This window comes from Pseudophryne corroboree, chromosome 7, assembly GCF_028390025.1.
Source record: "Pseudophryne corroboree isolate aPseCor3 chromosome 7, aPseCor3.hap2, whole genome shotgun sequence".
NCBI classification, from domain to species: Eukaryota; Metazoa; Chordata; class Amphibia; order Anura; family Myobatrachidae; genus Pseudophryne; species Pseudophryne corroboree.
The window spans coordinates 481,633,328-481,642,551 of NC_086450.1; positions in this window are offsets into that span (position 1 = coordinate 481,633,328).

Sequence of the window (9,224 nt, forward strand, 5' to 3'; positions counted from 1 at the left end):
AGTCTATATTAGCAGCAGACACAGTACGGTAGTCCACGGCTGTAGCTACCTCTGTGTCGGCACTCGGCAGTCCATCCATAATTGTATACCACCTACCCGTGGTTTTTTTTTTCTTTCTTCTTTGTACATACTACTATAGTATAGTAGCTTACTGTAGCAGTCTGCAGTGCTGCTGAGCTGACAGTGTCCAGCAGGTCCGTCATCAGTCATCATTACCTAATAAATATATTATCTACCTGTCCGGCTGCAGTACTAGTGATATTATATATACATACATATATATATTGATTTCATATCATTATCATCCAGTCTATATTAGCAGCAGACACAGTACGGTAGTCCACGGCTGTAGCTACCTGTGTGTCGGCACTCGGCAGTCCATCCATAACTGTATACCACCTACCCGTGTTTTTTTTTTTTTTCTTCTTTGTACATACTACTATAGTATAGTAGCTTACTGTAGCAGTCTGCGGTGCTGCTGAGCTGACAGTGTCCAGCAGGTCCGTCATCAGTCATCATTACCTAATAAATATATTATCTACCTGTCCGGCTGCAGTACTAGTGATATTATATATACATACATATATATATTGATTTCATATCATTATCATTCAGTCTATATTAGCAGCAGACACAGTACGGTAGTCCACGGCTGTAGCTACCTCTGTGTCGGCACTCGGCAGTCCATCCATAAGTATACTAGTATCCATCCATCTCCATTGTTTACCTGAGGTGCCTTTTAGTTGTGCCTATTAAAATATGGAGAACAAAAATGTTGAGGTTCCAAAATTAGGGAAAGATCAAGATCCACTTCCACTTCGTGCTGAAGCTGCTGCCACTAGTCATGGCCGAGACGATGAAATGCCAGCAACGTCGTCTGCCAAGGCCGATGCCCAATGTCATAGTACAGAGCATGTCAAATCCAAAACACCAAATATCAGTAAAAAAAGGACTCCAAAACCTAAAATAAAATTGTCGGAGGAGAAGCGTAAACTTGCCAATATGCCATTTACCACACGGAGTGGCAAGGAACGGCTGAGGCCCTGGCCTATGTTCATGGCTAGTGGTTCAGCTTCAAATGAGGATGGAAGCACTCAGCCTCTCGCTAGAAAAATGAAAAGACTCAAGCTGGCAAAAGCAGTAGCACCGCAAAGAACTGTGCGTTCTTCGAAATCCCAAATCCACAAGGAGAGTCCGACTCCAATTGTGTCGGTTGCGATGCCTGACCTTCCCAACACTGGACGTGAAGAGCATGCGCCTTCCACCATTTGCACGCCCCCTGCAAGTGCTGGAAGGAGCACCCGCAGTCCAGTTCCTGATAGTCAGATTGAAGATGTCAGTGTTGAAGTACACCAGGATGAGGAGGATATGGGTGTTGCTGGCGCTGGGGAGGAAATTGACCAGGAGGATTCTGATGGTGAGGTGGTTTGTTTAAGTCAGGCACCCGGGGAGACACCTGTTGTCCATGGGAGGAATATGGCCATTGACATGCCTGGTGAAAATACCAAAAAAATCAGCTCTTCGGTGTGGAAGTATTTCAACAGAAATGCGGACAACAGGTGTCAAGCCGTGTGTTGCCTTTGTCAAGCTGTAATAAGTAGGGGTAAGGACGTTAACCACCTCGGAACATCCTCCCTTATACGTCACCTGCAGCGCATTCATAATAAGTCAGTGACAAGTTCAAAAACTTTGGGTGACAGCGGAAGCAGTCCACTGACCAGTAAATCCCTTCCTCTTGTAACCAAGCTCACGCAAACCACCCCACCAACTCCCTCAGTGTCAATTTCCTCCTTCCCCAGGAATGCCAATAGTCCTGCAGGCCATGTCACTGGCAATTCTGACGAGTCCTCTCCTGCCTGGGATTCCTCCGATGCATCCTTGAGTGTAATGCCTACTGCTGCTGGCGCTGCTGTTGTTGCTGCTGGGAGTCGATGGTCATCCCAGAGGGGAAGTCGTAAGCCCACTTGTACTACTTCCAGTAAGCAATTGACTGTCCAACAGTCCTTTGCGAGGAAGATGAAATATCACAGCAGTCATCCTGCTGCAAAGCGGATAACTGAGGCCTTGACAACTATGTTGGTGTTAGACGTGCGTCCGGTATCCGCTGTTAGTTCACAGGGAACTAGACAATTTATTGAGGTAGTGTGCCCCCGTTACCAAATACCATCTAGGTTCCACTTCTCTAGGCAGGCGATACCGAGAATGTACACGGACGTCAGAAAAAGACTCACCAGTGTCCTAAAAAATGCAGTTGTACCCAATGTCCACTTAACCACGGACATGTGGACAAGTGGAGCAGGGCAGGGTCAGGACTATATGACTGTGACAGCCCACTGGGTAGATGTATGGACTCCCGCCGCAAGAACAGCAGCGGCGGCACCAGTAGCAGCATCTTGCAAATGCCAACTCTTTCCTAGGCAGGCTACGCTTTGTATCACCGCTTTCCAGAATACGCACACAGCTGAAAACCTCTTACGGCAACTGAGGAAGATTATCGCGGAATGGCTTACCCCAATTGGACTCTCCTGTGGATTTGTGGCATCGGACAACGCCAGCAATATTGTGTGTGCATTAAATATGGGCAAATTCCAGCACGTCCCATGTTTTGCACATACCTTGAATTTGGTGGTGCAGAATTTTTAAAAAAACGACAGGGGCGTGCAAGAGATGCTGTCGGTGGCCAGAAGAATTGCGGGACACTTTCGGTGTACAGGCACCACGTACAGAAGACTGGAGCACCACCAAAAACTACTGAACCTGCCCTGCCATCATCTGAAGCAAGAAGTGGTAACGAGGTGGAATTCAACCCTCTATATGCTTCAGAGGTTGGAGGAGCAGCAAAAGGCCATTCAAGCCTATACAATTGAGCACGATATAGGAGGTGGAATGCACCTGTCTCAAGCGCAGTGGAGAATGATTTCAACGTTGTGCAAGGTTCTGATGCCCTTTGAACTTGCCACACGTGAAGTCAGTTCAGACACTGCCAGCCTGCGTCAGGTCATTCCCCTCATCAGGCTTTTGCAGAAGAAGCTGGAGACATTGAAGGAGGAGCTAACACGGAGCGATTCCGCTAGGCATGTGGGACTTGTGGATGGAGCCCTTAATTCGCTTAACAAGGATTCACGGGTGGTCAATCTGTTGAAATCAGAGCACTACATTTTGGCCACCGTGCTCAATCCTAGATTTAAAGCCTACCTTGGATCTCTCTTTCCGGCAGACACAAGTCTGCTGGGGTTGAAAGACCTGCTGGTGAGAAAATTGTCAAGTCAAGCGGAACGCGACCTGTCAACATCTCCTCCTTCACATTCTCCCGCAACTGGGGGTGCGAGGAAAAGGCTCAGAATTCCGAGCCCACCCGCTGGCGGTGATGCAGGGCAGTCTGGAGCGACTGCTGATGCTGACATCTGGTCCGGACTGAAGGACCTGACAACGATTACGGACATGTCGTCTACTGTCACTGCATATGATTCTCTCAACATTGAAAGAATGGTGGAGGATTATATGAGTGACCGCATCCAAGTAGGCACGTCACACAGTCCGTACTTATACTGGCAGGAAAAAGAGGCAATTTGGAGGCCCTTGCACAAACTGGCTTTATTCTACCTAAGTTGCCCTCCCACAAGTGTGTACTCCGAAAGAGTGTTTAGTGCCGGCGCTCACCTTGTCAGCAATCGGCGTACGAGGTTACATCCAGAAAATGTGGAGAAGATGATGTTCATTAAAATGAATTATAATCAATTCCTCCGTGGAGACATTGACCAGCAGCAATTGCCTCCACAAAGTACACAGGGAGCTGAGATGGTGGATTCCAGTGGGGACGAATTGATAATCTGTGAGGAGGGGGATGTACACGGTGATATATCGGAGGATGATGATGAGGTGGACATCTTGCCTCTGTAGAGCCAGTTTGTGCAAGGAGAGATTAATTGCTTCTTTTTTGATGACGGGTCCAAACCAACCCGTCATTTCAGTCACAGTCATGTGGCAGACCCTGTCACTGAAATGATGGGTTGGTTAAAGTGTGCATGTCCTGTTTATACAACATAAGGGTGGGTGGGAGGGCCCAAGGACAATTCCATCTTGCACCTCTTTTTTCTTTAATTTTTCTTTGCGTCATGTGCTGTTTGTGGAATGTTTTTTGGAAGGGCCATCCTGCGTGACACTGCAGTGCCACTCCTAGATGGGCCCGGTGTTTGTTTCGGCCACTAGGGTCGCTTATCTTACTCACACAGCTACCTCATTGCGCCTCTTTTTTTCTTTGCGTCATGTGCTGTTTGGGGAGGGTTTTTTGGAAGGGCCATCCTGCGTGACACTGCAGTGCCACTCCTAGATGGGCCCGGTGTTTGTGTCGGCCACTAGGGTCGCTTATCTTACTCACACAGCTACCTCATTGCGCCTCTTTTTTTCTTTGCGTCATGTGCTGTTTGGGGAGGGTTTTTTGGAAGGGCCATCCTGCGTGACACTGCAGTGCCACTCCTAGATGGGCCCGGTGTTTGTGTCGGCCACTAGGGTCGCTTATCTTACTCACACAGCTACCTCATTGCGCCTCTTTTTTTCTTTGCGTCATGTGCTGTTTGGGGAGGGTTTTTTGGAAGGGCCATCCTGCGTGACACTGCAGTGCCACTCCTAGATGGGCCCGGTGTTTGTGTCGGCCACTAGGGTCGCTTATCTTACTCACACAGCTACCTCATTGCGCCTCTTTTTTTCTTTGCGTCATGTGCTGTTTGGGGAGGGTTTTTTGGAAGGGACATCCTGCGTGACACTGCAGTGCCACTCCTAGATGGGCCCGGTGTTTGTGTCGGCCACTAGGGTCGCTTATCTTACTCACACAGCTACCTCATTGCGCCTCTTTTTTTCTTTGCGTCATGTGCTGTTTGGGGAGGGTTTTTTGGAAGGGCCATCCTGCGTGACACTGCAGTGCCACTCCTAGATGGGCCCGGTGTTTGTGTCGGCCAATAGGGTCGCTTATCTTACTCACACAGCTACCTCATTGCGCCTCTTTTTTTCTTTGCGTCATGTGCTGTTTGGGGAGGGTTTTTTGGAAGGGACATCCTGCGTGACACTGCAGTGCCACTCCTAGATGGGCCCGGTGTTTGTGTCGGCCACTAGGGTCGCTTAGCTTAGTCATCCAGCGACCTAGGTGCAAATTTTAGGACTAAAAATAATATTGTGAGGTGTGAGGTATTCAGAATAGACTGAAAATGAGTGTAAATTATGGTTTTTGAGGTTAATAATACTTTGGGATCAAAATGACCCCCAAATTCTATGATTTAAGCTGTTTTTTAGTGTTTTTTGAAAAAAACACCCGAATCCAAAACACACCCGAATCCGACAAAAAAAATTCGGTGAGGTTTTGCCAAAACGCGGTCGAACCCAAAACACGGCCGCGGAACCGAACCCAAAACCAAAACACAAAATCCGAAAAATTTCAAGTGCACATCTCTACATTTTAGGGGTCATTATGAGTTGTTAGCTCGCTAGCTGCTTTTAGCAGTAATGCAAACGCTAAGCCGCCGCCTACTGGGAGTGTATCTAAACATTGTAAAAGTACGACCGAAAACATCGCAGAGCGGCAGCAAAAGAAAACTGTGCATTTTTTGAGTACCTCCTGACCTACTCCTTCCTTGCGATCACTTCAGACCATTCAGTTCCTGATTTGACGTCACTAACACGCCCAGCGTTCTCCCAGCCACGCCTGCGTTTCTGTATGCACACCTGCGTTTGTATCTGACGCGCCTGCGTTTTTTCTCACACTCCTCGAAAATGGCAAGTTACCTCCCAGAAATGCCCCTTTCCTATCAATCACTCTGCGGCGTGTAGTGCGACTGAAAAGCGTTGTTCGAGCTTGTGTGAAAGTACAATGGATGATGTGAATGTCTGCTGCGCGTGCGCATTGCGATCCATGCGCATGCGCAGAAATGCCGGTTTTTCACTTAATAGCAGAAATGCAACCGAAATCTGCTAGCGAACAACTCGGAATGACCCCTTTAACCCTTGTGGGTTCTTATTGTGTACATCCAAAAAATGCTTTGATACAGTGTGGGTAGAAAGTCCTTTTGTAATATTGTAAATGTGTTCTCCAAATCGTATTTTTGCTTTCCTTTTAGTTTGGCCGATGTACTGGACATTCTAGAAGGTATGTTACTTCTTCTGTATCACAAGTGAGATGTTGTTTAATTGGATATCTCTTTCCAGTTGTTTTGGAGATGAATGAAGTCAATGATTTTGATGTCTGATAATTATTTTTGCATGCTTTACAATTTATGCATTGATAATACCCTTTTGTTAATGTACTGGAGTCCATAATTTTTGGTTCCGGCAAAAAACTTTGCACCAAGTTTTGTTTTAAGTTATTGGCACGTCGATAAATTATCTTTGGCCGATCTGGAAGAATTTCCTTTAGGGTTTTGTCAAGTTTTAGAACATGCCAGTGTTTTCGCACTGTGTTTTCTATCCATTCAGTATTGCTGTTGTATTGAGTAATGAAAGGAAGATTGTAGGTGTCATGTTTTCTTGTTGTTTTGTATTTGATTAATTCTTTCCTATCTCCTTCTTCCAATTTGTTAATTTGTTGTTGGATTTCTATTTCTGTATAGCCTTTTTCCATGAAATTTTGCTTCAATTTTTCACTCTGTTCCTTGAAAGTTTCTTTTTCAGTGCAGTTCCTCTTAAGTCGTTATATCTGTCCACTCGGGATGTTTTTGATCCACTTTCTATGGAGGTTACTGCATGTCGGAAGTACATTGGTGGTCATTCCGAGTTGTTCGCTCGTTATTTTTTTTTCGCAACGGAGCGATTAGTCGCTAATGCGCATGCGCAATGTCCGCAGTGCGACTGCGCCAAGTAAATTTGCTATGCAGTTAGGAATTTTACTCACGGCATTATGAGGTTTTTTCTTCATTCTGGTGATCGTAATGTGATTGACAGGAAGTGGGTGTTTCTGGGCGGAAACTGGTCGTTTTATGGGTGTGTGTGAAAAAACGCTACAGTTTCTGGGAAAAATGCGGGAGTGGCTGGAGAAACGGAGGAGTGTCTGGGCGAATGCTGGGTGTGTTTGTGACGTCAAACCAGGAACGACAAGCACTGAACTGATCGCAGATGCCGAGTAAGTCTGGAGCTACTCAGAAACTGCTAAGAAGTGTCTATTCGCAATTCTGCTAATTTTTCGTTCGCAATTTTGATAAGCTAAGATTCATTCCCAGTAGGCGGCGGCTTAGCGTGTGCAAAGCTGCTAAAAGCAGCTTGCGAGCGAACAACTCGGAAAAACCCCCATTGTTTCCATTTACTTCTTTAAAGTGTGTTCTTGTCTTCATCTGATTATTTTCTATATAAATTTCTAAATCAAGGAAAGTGACTTGTTTATTACTCGTGGAAATGTTAAATTCTAAATTCTATTATTTAGAAGAGCAGATATTTTACATAAAGCGCAGTAAATATTTTTTACAAATTTCCATAGGAACTGATGACAAGTCACAGGACTCAAAGCATTAAAGTCGCCTGTGAGTCTTTGATGGAACATTGCATTTACGTTAGATCTTATTTTATCAGACACATTAAACTGGCAATTTTAGCACTCATCTACAATGTATTATTCATGTTTTCTCTAACTTTGACATATATTTACCAAAGTAGCAAACAATATCACATTCACGATACATAAAATACAGTATATGTGTGCTGCATATGTATATATATATATATATATATATATATATATATATTGATCATATATACTTAATTGATCATTTAATATTTTACACTGGGTTTGATAAATGTATAAATTGCAATACTTCTGCCTGTATATACTGTATAAGTCATGTACCCTTGGATTTATAGGGTTTGTAGCCTTAGTATAATAGATAGGTGTAATCTGTATCTCCTTTACACAATATACTGTAGTTTGGCTGTTGTACTGTTCATGCTTTTAAACGTTTTAATATTTTTCAGTAACGTCTCCTGGAGCTTGGAGACCTGAACACACCTCTGCTGCTTTTACTTAGGAAACAGAAGCAGCAGTGTATTGGCTATCCCATTGAGGGGTCCACTCCATTTTACCACAGATAAAAGCTGTCTAAAGAATCAACCGTTTTTTGTATGTTGTTTACACTTAGGGTATAAGGATTTTACTAAAGTGTCCTCATAACAGTCAGATATTTGAAAACTGTCCATATAAGGGCAACATACACCAGTTCCATCACCATTGCATTGAACCTGTCCATATTGGTCCGGTTTAACAAATTATCTAATGTGACAAGACAATTATTATATACTTTTCCTACAGATGTTTTTTATCTTTACCCATGAAGACGTCCTTTTTAGGATGAAACGCGTAGGATTTTTATCAGTTTGGTTTGCAGTCTTAATTCAGACTGAATCCTTCTGTGATCCCACACCAGAACAGGTTGGAGGAAGGCGATTGTTTTACACTCTCCTGTATTGCATGTGACCATTTTAGAAAGAATTTTGTGTATGTAAAACTGATGTTAAATTAATATTTGTTACTGATTGGCCTTTTGGCTCTCTGTTTTTAGGTGAATCTTTGGTGAGAGGGTATTTTACAGGATTACCTTCCACTATTATTGGACTACAAGGGTCAGAATTATTGGACTTCTTGGTCGGAATATATTAAGAAGAAGAATATAAGCTTATATTTCCATTTGCCTCATGTACAAATAATTTTATTATTTTAGCGGTCTTTTTAATGTCAACACTGAGCATTTTATATAATCTAATCTTATTATAAATTAGCACACTCTGGAATTGTTGTGGATCTTTGTGTGTGTTTTGGATCCTGCTAACAGAGGTTCCGCCAAGAGTTGCTGCTTATAGTCACAGGATAAGGGTATTCGTTTGTGTGGATATACACATATATATATATATATATATATATATCTCAAGGGGCCAAGACCATGCACTCTCTAATGATTAGCCAAACCTCTGTGGTGGCTGGCCACATCCCCTCTGAAGATCAGCGACACCCCTAAACATAGGCCCCCTAACAACTGCATTCCCCTAAAGGGCCCTTCATACCCCTATCCGACACTGGGTTTGGCAGTGGTCATCACCTGGCACATGTTGTGAGAGTGTGACATCATCTGTCCCATGTCTGCAGCATCCGGCTCCAAATTCGGCACATGGATGGAGCACATATAAGGTAATGTTCTGTATAATCTTTTATACTATATCTCTGATGAACGTTGAATACTGAAATGTTGGATTAGCCT